Genomic DNA, 27,638 nt, shown 5'->3' on the forward strand with positions numbered 1-27,638 from the left:
TTAATGACATTGGCTGAATGTTTGGGGTCGTTGGTCTGCTGCAGAAAAAATTTGGAGCCAACTAGACTCCTCCCTGATGGTATTGCATGATGGATAAGTACCTGCCTGTATTTCTCAGCATTGAGGACACCATTAATCCTGACCAAATCCCCAACCCCATTTGCTGAACTGAAGCCCCACACTTGCAAGGAACCTCCACCATGCTTCACTGTTGCCTGCAGACACTCATTATTGTACCACTCTCCATCCCAACGGCAAACAAACTGCCTTCTGTTACAGCCAAGTATTTAACATTTTGACTCATCAGTCCAGAGCACCTGCTGCCATTTTCTGCACCCCAGTTCCTACGTTTTCGGGCATAGTAGAGTTGCTTGTCCTTGTTTCACGTCAAATTCTTCCATGAAGACCACTTCTGGCTAGACGTCTCCAAACAGTAGATGGGTTTACCTAGGTCCACTGGTTTCTGCCAGTTCTGAGCTGATGGCACTGCTGGACATTTTCTGATTTCGAAGGGAAGTAATCATAACGTGTCTTCTCCTGATGCACTAAGTTTCCTTGGCCGACCACTGAATCTATGGTCCTCAACATTGCCCATTTCTTTGTGCCTCTTCAAAAGAGCTTGAACAGCACATCTGAAAACCCCAGTCTGCTTTGAAATCTTTGCCTGGGAGAGACCTTGCTGATGTAGTATAACTACCTTGTGTCTTGTTGCTGTGCTCAGTAATGCCATGGTGTATGACCTGTGACATGAAACTGTTTTCCACACCCTCACCTTTGTAGCAGAGTTTGGCTGTTCCTCACCCAGTTTTAAGCCTCCTACACAGCTGTTTCTGTTTCAGTAAATGACTGTATTTCAACCTACATATGAAAATGATGATCATCATCACCTGTTTGGTATGATTGGTAAATCATACACTTGGCTATAATCCTACCAAATCACTGACTTTGTGCAAGTGAACCTAGAAGAATTGATGCTGTATTGAAGGCAAATGGTGGTCACACCAAATATTAATTTGCTCATTCACTTTGCATTTTGTTAATTGATAAAAATAAACTATTAACACTTCTATTTTTGGAGCATTCTTACTTTGCAGGCCTTTTTCCCACACCTGCCTAAAACTTTTGCACAGTATTATATACAGTGGTGCTTGAAAGTTTGTGAACCCTTCAGCGGGGCCGGCTCTAGGGGCCCCGCTGAATGGGTAATAGTCGCCACGCGTGACCAAAAATGAGGGTGTGGCCTAATTACCATAGGCCATACCCCCTAAATGACATTATTTGGGGGCATGCCCGCATGTCACACCTCCTGTGTAACGTCAGGCTGGGGGCGAGCCCAGCACTGTCACTAGCTGGGCTTCCCCCAGCTCTCTCCCTGCACTGAATGGATGCCGCACTCATGTGCGCAGCATCCATTCAACTTCTCCGGGGTCCGGCACTTCCGCATAGCTGCGGCAGTGGGGGTGCCCAACCTCCCGACCACCTGCGGGACACTTCAGCCCACGAGTGAAGCAGCAGGACAGTGCCCGAAAAGTGGGACTGTCCCACTAAAATTGGGATGTTGGGAGAGGTGCGCCGTCTATGGGGTGGTGCCCTGTTCGACAGCACTGTTCGAACATGCCTCGAGCTGGCCCTGCCCTTCAAAATTTTCTATATTCCTGCTGAAAATTGGCCTAAAACTACCTCAGATTTTCACACATGTCCTAAAAGTAGATAAAGATTTTTGTTTGAGGAAAATGATCTAATATCACATATCTGTGAGTGGCAAAAGTATGTGAACCTTTAGGCTTACCAGATATTTTGAAGGTGAAATTAGAGTCAGGTATTTTCAGTCTATGGGATGACAATCAGGTGTGAGTGGACAACCTGTCTTTTTAAAAGAACAGAGATCTATCAAAGTCTGATGTTCACAACACATGTTTGTTGAAGTGTATCATGCCACAAACAAAGGAGATTTCTGAGGACCTCAGAAGAAGAGTTGTTGATGCTTAACAGGCTGGAAAAGGTTACAAAACCATCTCTAAAGAGTTTGGACTCCACCAATCAACAGTCAGATAGACTGTGTACAAATGGAGGAATTTCCAGTTCATTATTACCCTCCCCATTAGTGGTCGACCAACAAAGATCACGCCAAGAGCAAGGCATCTAAAAGATCAAAAGGTCACAAAGGAACCTCTAAGCAATTGAAGGCCTTTCTAATATTAGCTAATGTTAATGTTCATGAGTCCACCATCAGGAGGACACTGAACAACAATGGTGTGCATAGCAGGATTGCAAAGAAAAAGCTGCTGCTCTCCAAAAAGAACTTTGCTGCCCGACAAGCCAATAGACTACTGGAACAATGTTTTGTGGACAGATAAATCCAAAATAGAGCTTTTTGGTTTAAATGAGAAGGGTTATGTTTGGAGAAAGGAGAACACTGCATTCCAGCATAAAAACCTCATACCATCTGTGAAACACGGTGATGGTAGTATCATAGTTTGGGCCTGTTTTGCTGCATCTGGCCCAGGAAGACTTGCAAGCATTGATGGGACAATGAATTCTGAATTATACCAGAATATTCTAAAGGAAAATGTCAGGACATCTGTCCATGAGCTGCATCTCAAGAGAATGTGGGAAATGCATCAAGACAACGACCCAAAGCAAACAACTCATTCGACCAAAGATTGGTTGAAGAAGAATACATTTAAAGTTTCAGATTAGATTGAAGTCAAAGTCCTGACCTTAATCCAATCGAAATGTTACGGAACGACCTGAAGCGAGCAGTTCATGGGAGGAAACCCTCCAACATAACAAGAGTTGAAGCTGTTTTGTACGGAGGAATGGGGTAAAATTCCTCCAAACCGATGCTCAGGCTTTTATTAATCTCCCCCTGTGTTGTAAATAATTTTTTTTCTAATGCATATAGAGAAACAATCTTACTAACCAGGTTACAGTGAATGAATTAACTGGCAATTATAGACGATAAAATATAGTCTAATGATGACTTCTGGTTGTTATGTGTTATTTTAAATGTAATAATGTGAAATTGCTTGTTTATAGTCAGTTAATGATGTGAAAAATGTCACTGTGAAAATGCTTACTTAAGATGCTCTCTAATAACCATGGACACACTGCTCTAATAACTATAGACACTCTGCTCAGTATTTTTGCTTAGTTTGATTCACGTTTTGCTACAATGCATCTTGTACTGAGTGCTTGTGCAGGCATCTGCAACCATTCCATTAATTTGTTTTTACACAATAAAGAAAGCATATTAGACTCAATATATAGCAGAAGTAAACCTTAAAAGGCAATTCTACCATTCAGTAAGTTGAGCTGTTGCAAATTAAAAATGCATTATGTACATGAATAAGCACCCTCCCCTTCCCTTAGTTACCCAAACCTAAGTCAACTCATGACGCAGCTCTCTGTGTTGAAGCTGTTAAATAGAGCTCTGTTGACAGCTATAGTTGATTTAGGCCCAGATTTACCACTGAGTGATATTCTTGTTATCACAAGTTGTTACTAATCTTAAATGATGCTCCAACCAATCAGCTCCTAACTGTCATGTGTTTGAAACATGAAAGGAGCTGATTGGTTGGAGCACCATTTAAGAACAGTAACAAGTGATAACAAGAATATCACTCGTTATTAAATACGCCCAAAGTTTAGTAATGATAACAAAAATATCACTTGTTGATAAATCTGAGCCTTAAGGGTTTAATCATCATCACTTATACTGCTTTTATACCTAAATTCCGGGTTTGACCCGGAGGTTGGATCTGGGGTCCAAACAGGATCAGACCCGGAATTTAGCCGGCGCAGACCCAGGAAATTCATGAGTCGGCGTCGCTCACACCGGAGTCGGGTGTGCAGTGACCCGGCTCTTCCTGCGTGGAAGTGGATGCTTGGAGATGACGTTATCTCCAAGCGCCACTGAAGCCGGCCAATAGGCTGGGATGCGACGCGCTCCAGGTCCTTGTGACCCGGATTGCGCCGTTTACACTGCAGGGTTTCATGGGTTATTCCCATGTTAAACCCTGCAAGTTACCTGGGTTGGATTGCCGGGTCACTCGACATGGAAATCCAACCCTGTCCCCTTTTATACCAAGGAGCTACCCGGGTTAACCCTGCAATAACCCGGGTTTTAGCTCTGGTGTAAAAGGGGTATTAATCTCTACAAAAGTAGGTGACATTTTTTTATATTAAAATACCCACACAAATTATGGCCCTCATTCAGAGCCGTACGCTCTGAGCAGAGCGCACGCTCTGAGCAGAGCGCACGCTCTGCATGAGGGCCGGGCTCCATTTTCATGGAGCGTCCTCCTGGACGCTCGTATAGCTGTGGGTCACCACCCACAGGCTATACGAGCGTGCATTTTGATGGCCGCGATGGTCGTGACCATCGCGACCATCGAAATTGCGAGCCGGAGCCTGCGGTTGAGGTTTTCAACCGCAAGCTCCGGAGTGATTTTGGCTCTATCAGAGCCAAAATCACTCCCACTGACATCACTAGTGATGTCAGTGGGCCGGCTTCTGACGGGAGGCGTTCCCGTGGGAACGCCCCCGTCAGGGAGGCACGCCCCCGGCACGCCCACCAAAGGGGGCGTGCTGTCAATTAACATTGACAGCACGCCCCCTTTGATCGGACACAACGAGCGAAGGAAAGTCCTTCGCTCGTCGTGTCTGGCGCATGCACACGACGGAGCTCCCTCCGTCGTGCGCATGCTCAGTGCAGACCATCGACCCACTTGCGAGCGGACAGCCGCTCGCGAGTGGGTCTGAATCAGGCCCAATGTTTGCTTGTTTGTTTGTTTCAAAATACATTAGAATTTCAGAAAATGTTTTGACCAAACTGGTCAAAATTGTGTTTTGTTAGTGAAATTGCAAGAAAATTAACTTAAAGCAAATGTGTAGGTTTTTATTGTTGCTTATTTAAGCACTACAAAGAAATGCATTGAGGTTCTTGTTTCAGCATTGCTCCACCCATACAAAATGTAAGAAAGTACTGTAGGATTCCACGTAGAGGTCTTCATAACAAAATCGTAACTTTTTTTTTTTACTAATTTTCACCCTCTCGATAAAAACACTTACAATGTGTAGTAATAATACGTACCCCAACAATTGTTTGCACTACATAATCTACCTCTGCCTATTTTTCAATATTATTTTTATGAAAAAATGCGAAAAAGGGTGTTTTCACACCCTTTTCACATTATTTTAGAATCACATAGATTTATTAAAGGGCAATTGGAGTAGTTTTGGTAAAAAACTATTCCAATCCCTTCAATTCAATTTTAGTAAACAGATCGCATTTCCCATAATTGTAATGGGAAATGTGATCTGCACAGATTTACTAAAAATAAATTGAAAAAAATACAGGGGGAAGCCCTGCGATATAAACGCTACCTGGAGATGACGTTATCTAGGGTTTCCCCCAGTTCCCTGACTCCTGTTCTGACAGCCAGAGCAGAGTCGGGCCCCAGTGATCAGCTTTGTGGTCTAAATACACCACAAGCTGATCACTGTAAAAAACTGTAAAATACAAATAGTTTTAAAAACAACAACAATTACCTGCATCCATGGACCGGTGATCGGTGCTGCGGTGATGTCCTCTGGGGCTCCATGTGCCAAATGGATTTCCTCTGACTTTCCGGAATCTCCTACAGACCTGGCAATTTCAGACCGGTTTTGCTGAAAAAATCGTCAGTTAAGTGGTTAAAGTGAGAAAAGATAAATGTGTTTTTGTAATCGTACATTAAAGTACTCATCAGCGTTGTACCTTGTATTTTGAATGACAGAGATTAAGGAGAATTATCAGTTGATGCTGAAATCTATATCAAGGAAACTGTTCATATTATGTTTGTATCTGAAGTAGTCACAATTTAGGGCCATATTCAATTAGAGGCGAAAAGTCCGTTATTGGCGATAATTTATCGCTGATGACGTCATTTTCGCCAGTTTCACTTATCGCCATATTCAATTTCAAAGACTTTTCACAAGTGCGAAAAATCTTTGTAAAAAAATGGGGATAAGTTTTCACCACTGTTTAGGTGGCGAAAAAATGTGCAGAATTAGGGTTTTGGGGTGCAGAATCCAAACAAAATAGCCTGCAGCCTTTGGAATGACCCCTTAAAGTAATCTGTGTAAAAAAAGCATTAAAAAGTTCCTCAGGACACCCCCAAAAAAGGTACTTCCATTTTGGGGGCAAAAAAAAAATATTGGGGGACAAACTTATAAAGTAGCAATATTGACTCAGGGGGAGTCCTCAAGTATGCAACAGGTTTGTTATATAACAATAAATTAATATAAATGTTTAATTGAATTATATTGTTTTATAGTTTTCAATTGAGCATTTAATTTTGATTAATGCTGGTATAGCGACCAATTTTTCTTATAACCACGGTTATGCTTTATCCTAACACCCACGGTATCCAATTTTAAAAAATGGTCAGCGGCAGATGGATTTTTGAAGAATTTTAAAAAATCACTTTAGGGACTTAAAATAAAAATATGCTTGCACCCATTTCCATGTACCCCAAATTTGATGGGCATAGTTATATTTCCAAAAAAAAAGACAAATGCTGTTCTTCACCACTTCTTCACAGGCGCATTTATGTACCTGCTGCAGCTATTTAAAAACCCTGATTACCTTCAGCAAGCCATATCAGCTTGCTGAAGGTAATAGTCTCTAGGCTAGGGTAAAAGTCCTGTCACTTTAGGGGCAATCAGCCTGTCACCCCCCATGTCAGACCATCTTTTGGGGGGCGACAGGCTGATTTCCCCTAAAGTGACAGGACTTTACGATACTTACCTTTCAGCCGGGTCCTGTTTTCACTGATACCTAATTGAATACAGGGATAAGCGGGGATGCGCCATTTACTTTATCCCATGGCGATGATGGCGAAAAGTCTGACCTTGGATTATTCGCCTCAAATTGAATATGGCAATTAGAGTTAAATTAGAACATAAGGTCTGCAGGAATTTTCTGTAGCTTGTAGAGTAAATGGCTATGTCATTCTACTGTACTAACTTTTAAAATGTTGCACTTGATTTGTTAGATGCTACTGTACATAATATTTGGTGTGCTAAATAATGCAAGACAATGCATCAAATAATAGAGACATGATTCTGATGTTAACACTGCACATCACCCATACCACATACCGGAACATGAAATAATACATCGTATGTAAATAAATGGACCACTCTGGGGCGTATTCAATTGAGGGTGCAATTTTGAAAAACCCAGTGGTGCTGGCTTTTTCCCATAGCCACAGGGTTTTTCCTATTCAATTGCCGTGGATAAATTCAAGCCACATTTCTATAGTAATTACTGCGCAGATGCAAAGTCAGGGAAAATCCCTGTTTAACTTAAAAATGTAGAGAATCTCATTAGAACCCCTTTTACACCCCCCAATGACTAATTAGGCAAATGGAATTCTCTAATTAGCTTAGTCCAATTATTACATGTCATTATTGCTTGTTAAACAAATGGCCTCAAATTACAAATCAACTTTTTGATTATTTTATGCAAGTAGTATAGAGCACACTTTTCTGTCAAACTCAAAAGTGGCAGGTGCCCCGCCCACTCTCCTCCCACACCACGCCCACTCTCCGCCCACTCTCCACCTAAACACGCCCATATCACTCCTCCTGACATGCCCTGTTTTACGCCCCTTTTTTATATAAAATGTCATATAAATTTTATATCCAGTATATAAATTTTATATATTTTTTATATAAAATGTCATATAAATTTTATATCTTTTTTATATAAAATGTCATATAAATTTTATATCCTATTAATATTAACTGTATATAAATTTTATATGCTGTTGATAATAATGGGCTATCAAATTAATATAGCATTTATATAAAATGGGTAATTCGTAATTAATTGCAGTGTATAATGAATATTATTAACCCTTATAAGAGTAATAAGCTGATTATGTCTACAATCAAATACGCCGACGTGTGACACCACACGGCTAGCTGGGAAAAATGCGGATGAAAAAAGCGTATTACACGGTATTAAATCCAGGGAGTTATAGCGGCATTGATAAGTTTTATGCTGCAAATAAAGGCAGGTTTAAAAGAACCGATATTAAAAAATGGCTGCGTGGTCAAGATGCTTATACTTTACATAAGCCAGCCAGGAAAAACTATAGAAGGAACATGATCTGCGTATCGGATATAAACCAGCAATGGCAATGCGACTTGGTCTCGCTCATAGATCTCGCGAGGTACAACAATGGTTTTAAGTACATACTAACCATTATCGATATTTTCAGTAAGAGAGCATGGGCGGTAAGCCTAATGAATAACAAGAGATATGGTAAGAACTTACCTTTGTTATCTCTGTTTCTACAAAGTCCATAGGGTCCACAGGGTGACCTTGGGGTATAGCTGGATCCTGGATCCTCGGGCACCACGGAGTTAAAGCTTTCAGCTGCTCCCAGGATGCACTTGGGTCCATCTCCCCTATACCCCGCCCCCGAGCCACAGGCACCTCAGTTGGTAAGCAGCCCAGGCCGGAGGAGGAGACGAAACAGAGAGAAGGAAGACTGGAACACACAAGAACCATACTCACAGAAATGGGAGACGGAAAACCGGTGACCAGTCACAGAGCGACAGAACAGAACGAAGCCAACGGGCTAGAGTCTGTTTGTTGGCAGGCCAACCCCTCTTGTGAAAACCAAAGAGGATAAACAAAGAATCCGACTTCCTCATAGAACTAGTCCGGTCCACATAAACCTGGAGTGCACGGACAACGTCTAAGGAAGCCTCCCCAGCCGAAAGATCAGGCGACTGAAAGGCTGGTACAACAATTTCCTGATTAATGTGGAACCTGGAAACCACCTTAGGCAGGAAATCAAGACGAGTGCGAAGCACCGCTCTGTCCTGATGAAAAACCAGAAAAGGGGGACGACAGGAAGCGCCCCCAAATCTGAAACCCTCCTGGCAGAAGCAATTGCCAAGAGGAAAACAGTCTTAAAAGTTAGCCACTTGAGCTCCACTGACTCCAAGGGCTCAAAAGGAGGACCCTGTAAGGCCCGAAGAACCACCGCCAAATCCCACGGGGCCACAGGTGGCACAAAGGGAGGCTGGATTCTTAAAACACCCTGGAAAAAGGTGTGTACATCCGGCATAGCAGCAATCCTGCGCTGGAACCAGACCGACAGAGCAGACACGTGCACCTTCAGTGAGGAAAGACGTAATCCTAAATCCAAACCCGACTGAAGGAAAGCCAGAATACGCGAAACCCGGAACACCTGGGGATCATATCTTCTGGCCTCGCACCACTGAAAGTAAGTGTGCCACACTCTGTGGTAGATCCTCGCGGAAGCAGGCTTGCGTGCCCTGAGCATGGTGGTAATAACGGAGCTAGAAAAGCCCCGAGACCTCAGGACGGCTGTTTCAAGAGCCACGCCGTCAAAGATAGTCGACCCAGATCTGGGTGAAGACAGGGCCCCTGAGATAACAGGTCCCATCGTTGAGGTAGGAGGTACGGAGCGTCGATGGACAGGCTCCGCAGATCGGAGTACCACGGCCTTCTGGGCCATGCTGGGGCCACCAGGATCAGTGTGCCTCCGTCCTGCTTGAACTTGCGCAGGACCCGAGGCAGCAGAGATATCGGAGGGAACAAGTAAGCCAGGCGAAACAACCATTTCACCGACAGCGCGTCTATTAGACTTGCGCCTGCGTCCCTTGTCCTTGACCCGTATACGGGCAGCTTGTGATTGTGACGGGACGCCATCAGGTCCAGTTCCGGCAGCCCCCACTTGTCCACGAGTAGTTGGAATACCTCTGGATGAAGCGACCATTCCCCGGGATGCACTTCGTAACGGCTGAGGAAGTCCACCTCCCAATTGAGGACTCCCGGGATGAAGACTGCCGAGAGAGCTGGAAGATAGCGCTCCGCCCAAGCCAGGACGCGGGACACCTCCGACATCGCAGCTCGACTGTGAGTCCCTCCCTGGTGATTGATGTACGCCACCGTGGTGGCGTTGTCTGATTGCACCTGAACGGCCCTTCTGTGAAGAGCGGTGCCAGACGACTGCAGGGCTCTGTACACTGCCCGCAGTTCCAGGATGTTGATGGGAAAAATCGCTTCCTCCGCCGACCAACGACCCTGAAGTGACAAGGAGCCTGTCACCACCCCCCAACCCCGGAGACTGGCATCTGTCGTGAGCAGAACCCACTCCGGGATCCAAAAGGGGCGCCCCTCGAGGAGATGAGCCGTCTGTAGCCACCAGGCCAGGGACAGACACACCTCCGAGGACAACACCAGCATCTGAGAGCGGATCCTGTGTGGCAATCCGTTCCATTCCGAAAGAATCAGCCTCTGCAGGGGCCTGGAATGGAACTGGCCAAACTCCACCATGTCGAATGCCGACACCATGGACCCCAAAACTCTCATCGCTGAGTGCACTGACACTCTGCCCCTGCTCAGACAACTGTGAATCCGCAGCTGTAAGGAGGAGACCTTCTCTGGAGTCAGAAAAATCCGTTGCTGACGAGAGTCCAGAAGGGCCCCCAAATGAACCATCCGCTGTGATGGGATGAGGGAGAACTTCTTCCAGTTGATCAACCACCCGTGCGCCTGTAAACAAGCGACCGTCAGGTGGAGATGCTGGATCAGTACCTCCGGGGAGCTTGCCAGCAAGAGGAGGTCATCTAGATACGGTAGCAACCGTATCCCCTGGCTCCGAAGGTGAGCCGCCATGACCGCCATCACCTTGGTAAATACCCTTGGTGCCGTGGAGAGGCCAAAAGGTAGAGCCCTGAATTGGTAGTGGTTGTGGAGAATAGCAAACCGCAGAAACCGTTGGTGCGATGTTGCTATAGGCACATGGAGGTAGGCGTCCTGGATATCCAGGGAGACCATATAATCCCCCGGTTCCATTGCTAGAATGATGGAACGCAAAGTTTCCATCCTGAATTTGGGAACCCTGAGAAATCTGTTCAGGGACTTCAAATTGAGGATGGGGCGATGAGAGCCATTGGGTTTCTGCACCAGAAACAGCGTAGAGTCATACCCCATCCCACATTGAGATTGTGGCATGGGTATAATGACCCCCGCCGTCAGCAAGGCCTCTATGGCTTCCTGAACCTGCAAGGCCTTGGTTTTGTCCTGAGAAGGACAAGTGCAAAAAAACTGGAGAGGCGGCCTGTGCCGAAAAGACAAGGCGTACCCCTGGGAGACCACTTCTCACACCCAGGCATCCATGGTGGTATTGTGCCAGCACTGGGCGAATTGAAGCAGTTGGCCTCCCACTCTGAGGTCCCCCAGAGGGAGGCCCACCCCATCATGCCGAAGGCTTATCTTCTTGCTTGGAAGAAGGGCGCCTAGCACTCCAGGCTTGCTTCTTTGGCTTTGAGGCGGTCTTGGTTGCGGACTGCCTCGGGAAGGACTGACCTTTTGCCTTGCCCTGAACCCGAAAGGAGCAAAAGGCCAAGCTCCGGACCTTAGCAGGTGTCGTAGCTGAAGGGAGGAAGGCTGACTTGGACATTGCCAGGGTATCTACTATTTTGTCCAGGTCCGGACCAAATAGTAACTCACCATTAAAAGGTAAGGCCTCCAAGCCTTTCCTTGAATCAGCGTCTGCTCTCCAAGACCTGAACTACAAGGATCTGCGAGCAGACACTGCTGCCGCCGAAACCCTAGAGGTCAGCAAGCTAGCATCCAAAGATGCTTCTCCAATGTAGGAAGCGGCATCTCTCATCTCAACGCCCTCTGGACATCCGGAGCTTCATCCGTAAACGTATCCTCCAAGGCGTTGGCCCAACCCTCAATGGCCTTGGCCACCCAGGAGATGGCCATGGACGGCCAGGCTACAGCCCCTGAGAGAGAATAAATAGACTTTAGACAAGTCTCCACCTTCCTGTCCGTAGGATCCTTCAGCGAGGATATAGACGGCAATGGCAAAGTAGCACTCCTGATGAGGCGTTTTACATGGGAATCAACCGCAGGCGGAGTTTCCCATTTCTTACAATGCGCCTCCGGGAACGGATAATTGGACGCCAACCGCTTCTGTGGCAGGAATCGCTTACTGGGCGTCTGCCAGGCCACCGCCATGTGATCCATCAACTGATCAGACAAAGGGAATGCTGCAGAAGTAACCTTAGCTTTTTTAAAACTAGGATACCTCGACTTTGGAGCGGGAGCCTCATCCTCAATCAGAAGAATGGCCCGCACTGCCCTAACCAGAGCCCGCACATTGATGGAACACTTAGTGTCTACCTCCTGGACTGAGGCATCTGAGGCTGAGTAATCCGCACCTCGCCATCATCCGAGGACCCCTCAGAGTCCAAAAAATGCGCGGCCTGCGCCATAACTGTGCGTTTAGACGCCCTGGAGGGCACGTCACTGGGCAACATCGACTGAAAAGCCGAAGATGCTGCCACCAAATCTTGGACAGTGTGGGAAAGCGCATCCACTGAGGGTGGAGGAGCTGCCACAGGAGCCTGAAACGGCACCACAGCCTGCTGCGCCACCGGGGTGGACTGTATATACATTGGCAACCCCGCATAGGGACCAACAGGCTGAGACCCCGGGGGAGTCTGCAATAATTGTGGGACACCCGGGGAAAGGGGGATGGTAGGCTGGGGCAACGCCCTAGTAGGGATGGCAGTCGGGACCGACAGACGTTCCGGAATGGACACCAGCACCTGGGAAAACATCGCCCATGGTGGCTCCTGCAACATAGGGGGTTTAGACGTACCAGGGACCGCCTGGCACCGTCCGCACAGGCCATCCTGTGACAAATCCTCCCTATCCACTCCTGCAGAACAGCGCCTGCAGGAGAACAATACCGGAGCCACGGAGTGCTCAATCTCCTCCTCAGACATGACCGACTATATAATTAAATATACAGTTATGACATAGGAAGAAAACGTGCGCACTCACCAGTGTGCTGGACAACAGCCCACAATATGGTACTGTGTAGCACACACCCGTATGTGACGGACCTCACAAATACGTGATCTATATAAGTGAGGTCAGTAGAAATACCCTTCCCCCACACACCTGTAGGGCTTGTAGGAGAAGGAAAGGGATAGGTATAAGCTGACAGTAAGTGGAAATTAGCACAGACAGGCAGCACTAGCAAAAGTCACATACCATGCAGGAAGATATACTCACTGCACCTTTCCACTACAATCAACCTGCCCAGATTCAGTGTCTGGGAGGGCTATAGTGCTGTGTACACTGTCCTTGTCGGGGGAGAGGTACACAGGGGGACTGGTCTGCGTGCTCCCTGAGAGTATCTGCGCTGCCACAGAGAAAATGGCTGCTGGAGACCTCAGAGGAGGAGTGGCCCGAGTATCTGCAGCTCAGCGACGCCAGACTACGAGCTGAAAGGCGCGGCGAGCTGAGGGGAGGAGCCGCTAGACAGGGAAGGCTTCCTCCCCTGGCTAGCATATTAACCCCCAAGGTTGCCGGCATCCCGCTTGCCTTATTCACCCTGGTGGTCTAGTGGTCTGGCGGGGTATGCCTCCACTGGAGGGGGAGCCCACCGCCACCGCTAGCGCCCCCGGTCTGTCCCCTAGAACCGGGGGCATGGGACTGCATTTTTAAAAGGAACCCGCGCACTGCCGCTAATCAGCGGTGCGCGGCTTACCTGTATCTCCCCGGCGTCTCCGGCAGCAGTCCCGGGGGAAACCAGAGTCCGGCTAGTACAGACTCTGGCTTCCCCCGCCGCGATCCCCAGTTCAGTGATGGCGTCGCGGCGCCAGCAGGGAGAAGGAGCGGCAGTGTGGGCGTCTGTACAGACAGCCCATCGCTGCCGCTCTGGAGAAAAACTTATTAAAAAATAAATTTAACTAAGTTAAATAAAAATTAAAAGCTTTAGGGGGCTGCAGTAGAAAAGAATGCTACAGCGGTCGCTAATGCATTTGAAAAAATATTCCATCAGGATTACATACCAAAGAAGCTGCAAACTGATCGTGGTAAAGAGTTTCTAAACAAAATCCTAAAAAAGCTGTTAGAAAAATATGGTGTACATCATTTTACTACCAATAACGATGTCAAAGCATCGGTTATAGTGCGCTTTAATAGGACTTTAAAAACACGGATGTGGCGTTATTTCACAGCTCTGAATACATACAGATATATAGATGTATTACAGGACTTCATAACCAACTATAATAATACATACCACAGAACGATTAAGTGTACGCCGTGTGAAGTGAACCCCTCTAACGCCTTGAGAATTTTCAAGACCACGTACGGAGATTACTTTAAAGCCTGTAAATCCCCGCCGCGTTTAGCCATTGGTGAGCACGTACGCATCTCCAAATATAAGGATATATTTCAGAAAGGCTACGAACAGAATTATTCTGAGGAAATATTTGTAATACACGGAGTGAACACTAAAGGTCTTAAGCAACTTTATACGTTGACGGATCTGTACGGCGAAACTATAACAGGTAGTTTTTACCCCGAAGAGCTTCAAACCATACCAAAAAACTATAATAGAACATACAAAGTGGAAAAGATTTTAAAAAATAAGACGGTCAGAGGTCGGAAATACGCGTTGGTGAAGTGGCGCGGATACCCCGCAAAATTTAACAGCTGGGTCGCTGCATCGGAGATAAAAGATATATAAAACACAACATCTGCTAAACAAGGAGAGATGGATGACAGATCGTTCTACATATCCTTACCCAGCAATGCCTCGGCAGACACATTCCCACAAAATAAGATTTCTAACTATACAACAAAACTTGCAAAACCGATACACTTAAACGGCGAATGGGAGGTAGCTCTTACAGAAATACAATACCCCCACACCTGGAATACTTTGGATATACACGATTATGTGTTGCAAATAACAAAGTGGGATAGCCAGAGCTTGGATATCACGAGGGTGTGCATTAAACCCGGTTTTTATGAAACAATCGATGCGCTACTTGGGGTAATCAATGCAGAAATTGTGCAACATAAACTGGAGGGAGGGTTAAATCTATGGTATGATCCGCTTAAAAGCAGCGTATCCTTCGACAATAAGCCCTTGTACCAGATCACAGCAGGCGCTAAGCTGACAAGAATACTGGGTTTACAACCTAAAACTAAGTTTTTAAAGCCATGCGCTGACATCAACGGCGGACAATATACGATTTACATGTACACAGACATTATCGAACACCAGAGGGTCGGTGATAGTTATGTCCCATTGCTACGCACGGTTGAAATTAAGGGGCGTAACAACGATATGGTCACAATTCGATATGAGAAGCCCGATTATGTACCTTTGTGCAAAGCACATTTTGACACTATAGCCATAGAGATAAAGAACGACCAGAATGAGAACATCGCATTTAAGTTTGGGAAGGCGATCGTGAAACTACACTTTAGACGTCGCAAAAACGATTTTTATTAACTAACAGAATGGTCGCTATTAAAAATTATGGTGATCCGACACTCTACACACAATATTATAAAGCGCAAGCTGGTAATAGTTTACCCGGTTTTCACGGCAGCGCGTACATGTACGGCCGCAGATTAGGCGGCATTTTTCAAAGCCTTTTCAGAAAAGCGGTGCCTCTTTTCCGAAGAGGTCTAGAGTTGGCTAAACCACACGTAAAGACCGCTGCACGTAATATCGCAAAAGATGTTATCGGACACGCCACAACGGCCGTTGTGAATAAAATACACGATGCAAATCAAGCAAAACAAGATGGTTCGGAGTTAATATATACAAGGAAAGGAGCAGCTAAAAGAAAACGGAAGCGGACGACAACACTTCCGCTGTGGTGTATGCCCCTTTTAAACAAAAACCGGACACGTCGCAACTTAAATAAGAAGAGAAAAGCGACGCAAGGGGTTGGTGATATTTTTTAATAATGTCTTTCATACACGCAGAGTCAGTTGAATGCGCAAAATCAGAGCTGGATCTTTTCGACGTACCCCCGACGCAAACTAGCGTGGAGAGAAGTCGATATGTCGAAGTTCAACCTTTAGCGGCGTTATCCGACACAGCGCCACTTGAATTTTATATAGCAGCCAGTGGTGAACACTACTACGATCTGAACAACACTCTGCTGTACGTCACATGTAAGATCGTACGTGCCGATAACACGCCGATACCACAAGGAGCACGGGCCGCCCTTATTAACTACCCCATAGCGACGTTATTCAGCCAAGTGGATGTTACATTGGGCGACAGGCTCATTTCACAATCCAATAATCTTTACGCCTATCGGGCGTACATTGAGACTATATTGAATTATAGCTCTGATGTATTGTCAACAAAGCACACCACTGGATTATTTTACAACGATGAGGCGGGAGAACATAACACACGTGCGCTGGATGGTGCAAATATTGGATTTAGAAAGCGCGCAAGAGCAACAGCGCAGAGCCGATCGGTTGAATTACTTGGACCCCTGCACTGCGACCTTTTTCACCAGCATAAACTAATTTTAAATGCCGTTGATTTGAAGATTAAACTCACCAGAAACAAAGATTCATTCTACTTAATGTTAGCGGAAGTTGAACCCCTTAAAATACAGATCATCGCAGCATCTCTATTTGTGAAAAGAGTACAGGTCTCACCAGCAGTGCGGATTGGGCAAGCACAGGCCCTGCTAAATGGCAACACGAAATACGTGATTGACCGCGTCGGAATGAAAATCTACAGCGTCCCTGCAGGCAGTAGAGTGTTTAATTTAGAAAATCTATTTTTAGGCCAGGTGCTGAAAACTGTCATAGCAGGATTTGTGGACAACAAAGCATTTTCAGGTGCCATTGATCGGAAACCGCTATGTTTTGAACATAAAAACGTGAACTTTGCCTCCCTTTATCTGGACGGGACACCCCACCCAGCCAAGCCATTTCAGCCTGACTTTGAACACGGTAATGCAGTGCGCGAGTACATGGCGCTCATACAGATCACAAATAAACAGAAATCAAATGCCGGTATACTGATTGACCGCGAGGAGTACCTCAACGGCTACACGCTTTTTGCTTTTGATCTGTCGCCAGAGCAGGAGTGCGGGGAACATCTTTCGCTGATAAGAACAGGCAATCTACGCGACGAATTCCGATTTGCAGAGGCGCTAGACCGGACGGTCAATGTGATCATTTACGCGCTATTTGATAATATCATCGAAATTAATCAAAGGCGCGATGTGCTGTATGATTACCTATAAGTGAAATAACCTATTTTAATATTTTCCGCATATTTTATTAATAGTCAATACCCCGATCAAAAAATGAACACACTACAGATAAATTGCATTCAGTACGATGCACCGACCACACGGTCTGTTTTTAAAGGAACCTACCCCTGTGATATACTGCCTGATGGTAAACTGACACACTACCCGAGTGCATTTGTAATCAACACCCATACTAGCGGACAACCTGGTGAACACTGGCTGGCTGTTTATTTTAATGAGCAGGGCGTTTGTTATTTTTTTGATTCTTACGGCCTCTCCCCGGACAGCAGCATTTTCCCAAAGACTATATTACATTTTATACATTTTAATTCAAAAAGTATTTGTCACCAAAATCGTCAGTTGCAAGATTTTTCAAGCGATGTGTGCGGCCAACAATGTATTTACTTTATATTTTTTATGTGTAAAAACTACAAATATGAGGAATTCCTGGCCCGTTTTAGTAATAATACAAAACGTTATGATCGTTTAGTTTCAAACTTTGTAAGCCGCATGCCAAGAAGTCATTGTTTGAGTCATTATACGGATAAATATATACAGAAATGTGTAACTTGTTGTAATAACCGATGTGCTTGACGTATTTTATGTACAATGCATCATAATTATGATGATTCTAAAATAAACATTAGTGTTTTTAAACTTTATGCTGTTTTTTTATTTTTGATTCTAATCAGTGCAGTGGTAAGAAACACACAATCACAAAACACGTCTTTCTAAACCATAGTCATGTTTTATTGTAAGATAAAAAGTATATTTCAGATACATGGCCGATGCAGAAATATAACACGGCATTTCTTTACAATTCAGCGTCATAATACAAATCAAACAGGCTACAAAATAAACACACAAATTCTAATGTATAAACACATAAAACAGGCAAAAATTTATAGTCAACCAGGGGGTTTCTTGAAACAGGCCTACAGATCTTTTTCTAGGCAGCAAGTAGCCATGGGGCGTTGTTAGGCCGGGTGAACTTAAAACATTTATAAGTCTTTTTTTAAGGGGCTGTAGCAGAGTAGGTAGTGTTACAATACCAACAGCAGTATCAGTCGTCTCTGCTTTTAAACGATCTAGTTACAGTCTATTTGCCACATTACCAACCACAGTGGACGGGACATTCAATTCAGACATAGCGCGCATGAATACAGGCCAGCCATTCGGCATCTTGCTGCTTGAAACGCAATGACTCTGCGTAATGTTTCTTATTAAATCCAATATGTTGGACCCCGGTACAACTTGCCCTTTATACCAAAACTCGCCTTTAGCATTCCAGTTTGTGAAGTGTTTAAAGCGCATAATTTTACTCAAAAGTATTTCACTGTTTTTCCTATACCGTGCATTGACGCCGTCCAAAATTTCACGATAAATATCATCGCCATCAACATGCGGCTCTGCTTTAGTTGTTTCATCATCAGCTTTTGTGTCAGGCGTTAAAAGAGTTAAAGTTGACATTTCTCTATCAGACTGCTTACTCAACACCAGATAGTTCTGCAGAGCTGCGGTGTAGCGTTTTGCCTTGTCATATTCCGATAAATCATTATTGTTTAGTATGTTTACGATCTCTATATCTAAGCCGTGTGTTGCTGTTTTACGTATATCCTCGTTTCCCGGTTTGTTGCGTAATCGTTCTATCTGTTGCTGAGGCACCAGATACATTTTCTCGGCGTATTCCATCACCGATTAGTCAGAAGTCCAGTTATTAAGGGTATAGCGAAGCCAAGCAATGAGCCAATAAATCCGCCTGACTGCTTCACCAGTCGCTTCTTTTTACCAATGCCGCATTTCTTATTACAAAGCGATTTTATAAGGTTACGCTTTTTTTTAAGGTAATTCAACTGTCGCTGTGACAATGGTATTTTACCTTTAAGCGTATTGAGGGCAATCTTAACCAAATCGTTTGAAGCCGTTGATAAAATAGCATTAAAAAAGGCGCCACCACTGCAAAGAAATGCTATTTTATCAACGGCTTCAAACGATTTGGTTACAGCCATTTGTGAGATTGCCCGATAACATCTTTTGCGATATTACGTGCAGCGGTCTTTACGTGTGGTTTAGCCAACTCTAGACCTCTTCGGAAAAGAGGCACCGCTTTTCTGAAAAGGCTTCGAAAAATGCCGCCTAATCCGCGGCCGTACATGTACGTGCTGCCATGAAAACCGGGTAAACCATTACCGGCTTGCGCTTTATAATATTGTGCGTAGAGTGTCGGATCACCATAATTTTTAATAGCGACCATTCTGTTAGTTAATAAAAATCATTTTTGCGACGTCTAAAGTGTAGTTTCACGATCACATTCCCAAACTTAAATGCGATGTTCTCATTCTGGTCGTTCTTTATCTCTATGGCTATAGTGTCAAAATGTGCTTTGCACAAAGGTACATAATCGGGCTTCTCATATCGAATTGTGACCATATCGTTGTTACGCCCCTTAATTTCAACCGTGCGTAGCAATGGGACATAACTATCACCGACCCTCTGGTGTTCGATAATGTCTGTGTACATGTACATCGTATATTGTCCGCCGTTGATGTCAGCGCATGGCTTTAAAAACTTAGTTTTAGGTTGTAAACCCAGTATTCTTGTCAGCTTAGCGCCTGCTGTGATCTGGTGCAAGGGCTTATTGTCGAAGGATACGCTGCGTTCAAGCGGATCATACCATAGTTTTAACCCTCCCTCCAGTTTATGTTGCACAATTTCTGCATTGATTACCCCAAGTAGCGCATCGATTGTTTCATAAAAACCGGGTTTAATGCACACCCTCGTGATATCCAAGCTCTGGCTATCCCACTTTGTTATTTGCAACACATAATCGTGTATATCCAAAGTATTCCAGGTGTGGGGGTATTGTATTTCTGTAAGAGCTACCTCCCATTCGCCGTTTAAGTGTATCGGTTTTGCAAGTTTTGTTGTATAGTTAGAAATCTTATTTTGTGGGAATGTGTCTGCCGAGGCATTGCTGGGTAAGGATATGTAGAACGATCTGTCATCCATCTCTCCTTGTTTAGCAGATGTTGTGTTTTATATATCTTTTATCTCCGATGCAGCGACCCAGCTGTTAAATTTTGCGGGGTATCCGCGCCACTTCACCAACGCGTATTTCCGACCTCTGACCGTCTTATTTTTTTAAATCTTTTCCACTTTGTAAGTTCTATTATAGTTTTTTGGTATGGTTTGAAGCTCTTCGGGGTAAAAACTACCTGTTATAGTTTCGCCGTACAGATCAGTCAACGTATTAAGCGGCTTAAGACCTTTAGTGTTCACTCCGTGTATTACAAATATTTCCTCAGAATAATTCTGTTCGTAGCCTTTCTGAAATATATCCTTATATTTGGAGATGCGTACGTGCTCACCGACGGCTAAACGCGGCGGGGATTTACAGGCTTTAAAGTAATCTCCGTACGTGGTCTTGAAAATTCTCAAGGCGTTAGAGGGGTTCACTTCACACGGCGTACACTTAATCGTTCTGTGGTATGTATTATTATAGTTGGTTATGAAGTCCTGTAATACATCTATATATCTGTATGTATTCAGAGCTGTGAAATAACGCCACATCCGTGTTTTTAAAGTCCTATTAAAGCGCACTATAACCGATGCTTTGACATCGTTATTGGTAGTAAAATGATGTACACCATATTTTTCTAACAGCTTTTTTAGGATTTTGTTTAGAAACTCTTTACCACGATCAGTTTGCAGCTTCTTTGGTATGTAATCCTGATGGAATATTTTTTCAAATGCATTAGCGACCGCTGTAGCATTCTTATTCATTAGGCTTACCGCCCACGCTCTCTTACTGAAAATATTGATAATGGTTAGTATGTACTTAAAACCATTGTTGTACCTCGCGAGATCTATGAGCGAGACCAAGTCGCATTGCCATTGCTGGTTTATATCCGATACGCAGATCATGTTCCTTCTATAGTTTTTCCTGGCCGGCTTATGTAAAATATAAGCATCTTGACCACGCAGCCATTTTTTAATATTGGTTCTGTTAAACCTGCCTTTATTTGCAGCATAAAACTTATCAATGCCGCTATAACTCCCTGGATTTAATACCGTGTAATACGCTTTTTTCATCCGCATTTTTCCCAGCTAGCCGCGTGGTGTCACACATCGGCGTATTTGATTGTAGACATAATCAGCTTATTACTCTTATAAGGGTTAATAATATTCATTATACACTGCAATTAATTACGAATTACCCATTTTATATAAATGCTATATTAATTTGATAGCCCATTATTATCAACAGCATATAAAATTTATATACAGTTAATATTAATAGGATATAAAATTTATATGACATTTTATATAAAAAAGATATAAAATTTATGACATTTTACATAAAAAAGGGGCGTAAAACAGGGCGTGTCAGGAGGAGTGATATGGGCGGGATTAGGGTGGGTTTAGGCAGAGAGTGGGCGTGGTGTGGGGGGAGAGTGGGCATGGTGTGGGAGGAGAGTGGGCGTGGTGTGGGAGGAGAGTGGGCGGGGCACCTGTCACTTTTGAGTTTGACAGAAAAGTGTGCTCTATACTACTTATGCACCCCAAATTTAATTACACTATTTATTTAAATAAAAAAAATAAATAGCTTCTTATAATTTTTTTATTTTTTTTAATTAACCTAAAATTAGACCAAAATCACAGTTTTTACTACTTTTTTTCACATTTCGTGTTTATTCGTTCTTAAACTAAATGTTTGTTTTTTTATAATTATTTTACTTATTTTTTTTTAAAATGCATAAATCAGCCATTTGCAGCATTTTTAATTATCAAAATATTTCTCTTTGGGACAGTAATAAACATTATTACTGTTACCCAATGTTTTTTTTGGGGAGGTATAGGCTTTACAAATACATTTTTAAACTACCCATAGGTTTTTGTGATACAAATTACTGTGACCATTTTTTAAAATTGGATACCGTGGGCATTAGGATAAAGCATAACCGTGGTAATAAGAAAAATTGGTCGCTATATCAGCATTAATTTTTGTTACCAATATTAAATACCCAATTGAAAACTATAAAACAATATAATGCAATTAAACATTTATATTAATTTATTGTTATATAGTATGTGCCTCATACTTTTACTTACATGACAAAAAGTTCATTTGTATCATGATCTTTGGCCTTTCTTATGAAATTAAAGGTGTAGCAAGTTTGTTATAGTGGAAGTGTGCTAAGACGTTAACTTGATCCAAAACGGAAAATGTTATTCCATAATGTAAATATGAATGCAAAATACTACCTACCACACCATCCCGTGAGTCCATCATCATCTGCTGCAGTAAGGAGATGTTCTCCCAATTCCTGCCAAGGGAGACTTTTATCTTTATCCATCGACAGAAGCTGGGACAGCCACTGCTGACTGCAGCCCAGACAATGTCTAAACTTAAATATGAATTTAGAACATCCCTTATGTCAAATATTATCCATATTTTCCATTGCAAGAATTAAAGTTTTCTTTGGATATAGCATGTTGCAATATTCACTAAGGCAAACATGGACATTAATTTATTTGTCATCTTAATTTAGAGTTTATTAAATTATTTATTTATTTATTCTAAGAGCTTGGCCCATCAACATCAGTACATGGTAATCCGAATGCCATCTCATCTCCATTCTGAGCACATCAATCATTTTAATAGTTCACTTTAGCACCCCGGGTGCACAAAAGGATTCTGATTTCCTTTCAATAACATTTGACATAAACTTCATTAAAGTGTATATTTTATACAGTGCACAGAAGGCGACAGCACATCAACAGGATTTTCCTTTTATCTTGATGAGTTCAAATGCTCCTGAGCTACTGGCACTCTCAGTGTAATCCTGTATACTGTGCATTATAAATAGTGTAGGAGGTGGTCCATAGACTGCTGTGTGCATCTGTCTAGCAATGTGGTGATAACATGATGTCATTTATTTTAGCCTCTACTTTGGAATTATTATTTTGACAATTTTTATATTATTGTTGCTATCAGGTAAATATATAATCCATTTTATTGGCATTGTTCTTTTATTTTTGCAATTAAAGCACTTTTCGAATTTCCATCCACAAAAGCATAAGGAGAACCTCTGGCATATGGGTCTGGTAGAATACGTTGACGCTCAGAATGTTGACATTCACCAGAATGTTCGACATAGATGAGAGATCGACATGTCAAATGTCGACTAACAATGTTAAGATTGACATAATGTTGACATTGTGAATGTCGAAAGTCGGCATGCCAACTAAGAAGATTTGAATTGGTGAGCGGAGTATCCCTAACCCTAATCTTAAACCTAACTTTAACCACAACCTAATCCTAACTGCTGCCTATCGCTAAATAGTGAAAACATCGGCTGTCAATATTCTGAGTATTGACAATGTAGAGTCTGGCAGAGCCACAAGCAATTCAAACACAATGCCGATGTTCACGTAGTTCGGCGATTATTTGTAACTGCACATTTGTAAAAAGTTCTGAAAACCGATCTGTCACATGCGTTACACAGTGTATGCACAAAGATGCTGTAATGGGTGGTGGTTGGGAGGTGGCCTGAAGTGAACGCATAAAAAGTCTGTCTCATGGGCGTGTTATGGGAGTGTTGTTGGTGTGTCAGTGATAGCAGCTGCGCTCTCAGACACGGAGGCCATGTTCACATGGAGAAACTGCCCCTGCAAGTGTTGATGGTGTACACAATGGTGGCATATCAAGAATCCCTGGTGATGTTTGCAGCGTACAGAGATGCTGAAAGTGGGCGTCTCAATGATGACACATTCAGATACAGGCTACTACACCAAGGGGAGGCTAATACTAGCATTTGCATATTATCGCAGCCACGACTCTGGCAACAGACACAAGTGCGCACGCATCAGCCTCCACGTCTGTATCAGGCCCACTGTGTCCAATGTATTCCACATTTACATTGAAAAATGGAAGACTATAAATCAGCATGAAACCAAAATATATAAAAATGTTAATTACCCAGTATTAAATTACAAAGAAGAGCTAGGAAAAATGTATAACATTTAATGTGACATTTGATTTTGTTGGAGATACAAAAGAAAATAAAATGTGTAATAAAACAAATTGTTCCTTTTCTGTATTTATGATCTAAAATCTTGTTTGCATCATGTATAATTCATTCTGCAGAGCTTGTAATAAAAGGGCACCTTGCAGTAAAACCAATAAAGGACTAAAATGGAGATTAAAAAAAAAAAAACAGCTTGAAATTATATGAGATGTTCAGAAGTAGCTAAAACAATGAGAGATCCAAATTACAGTGTTTGCCTTTGTAGGTCATCTGGCTACTATTGGAGATCTGTATTAATAAGGATGCCGGGAGCAGTTTGTTCATTTTCATAACCCATCAACTTGTGACCAAAAAAATTATGGCGGTTTGAGTTAATACAGAATAATTCATATGATTAGAGATATTATTAAATAGCTTCCACAGGGCCCCATTTTCCATTTCAGTACTGGTAGTTAGAAACAGTGGGTTATATAGCTAGCTACTACCAGCTACATTCACAGAATGTAACTTTGAGAAAATAAAAGTAATGTAAAGCCGCCGCGCTGCAGAGAGAATGCAGTTTTGGTCATGCTGTGCCGCTCTGTTTTTGCTAGTGCCCCTAGAAGTCCACTGGGGTATATGCAGTAGGTTTGTAGAACATGGTGGCTGCATTGCAGAGGAGCAGCAGTTTGAAGGCCTTCCTAGCAAAGTATGGAGTTGGTGCACTGATGGTTGGTGCACTGATACACCTAGGATCATATAATAAGAGGTTTCTTATTTGGTATCTATCTGTTGAAATATGATTACTAATCAAATTAGTTCTGATGCAAGATAAATGGTGTTCTTGATTCTTTTTGCATTTTTTTTTAGTTTATTAAAATATGTTAAAAGAGTTTAATCTTCTAGGTGAAAACAAAAGTAATAGCAAAGTTTTATTATTTTTCTTGCAAATCGCTTTACTTGAAGTTCATGTAATGTGTGGGTGATTTTCCAATTAGTAGACCGTGAAGATCACACTATGGGCCTGATTCTGAGTCACATGCAGTGCCGATGGCTCACACAGGTTTCATTTTGTGCATGCGTCTCAGTCGCACAGCGCCTATGTGCCGATAGTAAGCGCTCAGAGATGCAGAACAGAAGTCTGTGGAATTCAGTGGGCATTCCTGGGAGCTAACAGGGGGTGGCTAAGCAGGTGTGGTCATGTTATAGGCATTCACTGTAAGCAGCCGTTACAAAGAAAGCCATACTCAGATGGAGAAGCTGCACCTGCCATAGGGCTGGTTACAAGCTTTGATGGTGCGTCCGATGGTGCACTGATGGTGTGTCCGATGGTGCACTGATGGTGCGTCTAAAACAGGATCGCCACAAGATGCTGTTAGTGGGCACCTCAGTATTAATGAAATTGGCTGCGACATTAGCATAACATGCAGATGCGGCTGCGGCAAAATATGCATCTCAGAATCAGGCCCCATTTATACCAGCCAAAATTAACCCTTCATTATTCCTCTGGTGAAGTGTAAATTGTTACAAAGAAATGTGGCAGATTTTATCCATGGTTTTATCCATGATTACATAAGATTGCTTTTTAATCATACATACATCATCTGCGATTGGAAACTAGGCGGAAGAATTAATACGTGAGACTCAGCCACAGCTGAAGGCAAATTAAACCCAGATCCATAGAATGAAGAATGAAGATGCTGCTATTCTGCAAAGAGCAAATGGTTAAAAAAACTGTCTTCTCTCATTTGTAAGGTAAACTACACACTTTTATACAAGTAAGTATTAGGGGTGAGCGGGTTCGGATTTCTTGTTAGGTACCCGTGACCACTGCTGGTGAGATTCAAGGCCTTTGCTTAATAAAGTCTAGTATATTATGATCAGGGGCAGATTAGCGGTAGACTTCAGCGGGAACTTTCCCGGTGGGCCGATGGCTCAGGGGGCAGCTGGCTGCAGATTTTTTTTCTTTTATATATATAACCTCGCAGCTGTGTCTGCGTGTTTCTTTTCTGCATGGAGTGCCGCACATAAAGTTATCTATACCATCTTCAATGTGAGGGCAACCAGCTAAGTATCTATATTTCTACAGAGTGCCGGACTATTGCGCTATATATATATATATATATTAGGGGTGAGCGGGTTCGGATTTCTGAAATCCGAACCCCCCCGAGCCCCCCCGATCCGAGGCCGATCCGAGTCAGGCTCGACTTTTCCCGCCTGACTCGGATCTGAAATCGAGGTAAAACGTCATCATCCCGCCTTCCGGGTCTCGCGGGTTTTGGATCCTATATAAGGTACCGGCGTCGGCGCCATTTTCTCACTCGGCTGTGGACAGTGAAGAGGGAGGGTGGGAGTTAGGGCTGACTGGGCTGTGCAGTGTAGTGTAGTGCAGTGTAGTGTTGTGCTGTGCTGTGCTGCGCTGTGCTGCTGTTGTCTATAAGGGCTGTGTCCACTCCTCCAAAGTCCATAGGGGCTGGCTGTGTTGTGCTGTGCTGCTGTTGTCCATAGGGACTGTGTCCACTCCTTCAAAGTCCATAGGGGCTGGCTGTGTTGTGCTGTGCTGCTGTTGTCCATAGAGGCTGTGTCCACTCCTCCAAAGTCCATAGGGGCTGGCTGTGTTGTGCTGCTGTTGTCCATAGGGGCTGGCTGTGTCCACTCCTCCAAAGTCCATAGGGGCTGGCTGGACTGTGTTGTGCAGTCACTTGTCCATAGGGGCTGTGTCCACTCCAAAGTCCTGTGAAGAGTCCCAGTCCTAAAGGGGTGCTGTAGTGTTGTCCAGGGGGTGCTCTGTCCATCAGGGGTGCTCCCCCCAAGTGCAAAAAAAAATAAAATATTTTCTGTGTTTGTGAATTGTGTGCGCAGTAGCCGCACGTGCATCAAGCATCAACAAAGTAGTGCCAAGCGTGCGCCTGTGTCATAAGTAAAGGGCCGGCTGGCTTGACTGTTAAAGGGTGCTGTAACCCCCAAAGTACACTCCAAACACAATAAAAAAATATTTTCTGTGTTTGTGAATTGTGTGCGCAGTAGCCGCACGTGCATCAACAAAGTAGTGCCAAGCGTGCGCCTGTGTCATAAGTAAAGGGCCGGCTGGCTTGACCGTTAAAGGGTGCTGTAACCCCAAAAGTACACTCCAAACAAAATAAAAAATATTTTCTGTGTTTGTGAATTGTGTGCGCAGTAGCCGCACGTGCATCAACAAAGTAGTGCCAAGCGTGCGCCTGTGTCATAAGTAAAGGGCCGGCTGGCTTGACCGTTAAAGGGCGCTGTAACCCCAAAAGTACACTCCAAACCAAAAAAATATATATTTTCTGTGTTTGTGAATTGTGTGCGCAGTAGCCGCACGTGCATCAACAAAGTAGTGCCAAGCGTGCGCCTGTGTCATAAGTAAAGGGCCAGCTGGCTTGACTGTTAAAGGGTGCTGTAACCCCCAAAGTACACTCCAAACAAAATAAAAAAATATTTTCTGTGTTTGTGAATTGTGTG

Source organism: Taudactylus pleione, unplaced genomic scaffold (assembly GCF_031769625.1).
Source record: "Taudactylus pleione unplaced genomic scaffold, aTauple2 ptg000201l, whole genome shotgun sequence".
NCBI lineage: Eukaryota > Metazoa > Chordata > Amphibia > Anura > Myobatrachidae > Taudactylus > Taudactylus pleione.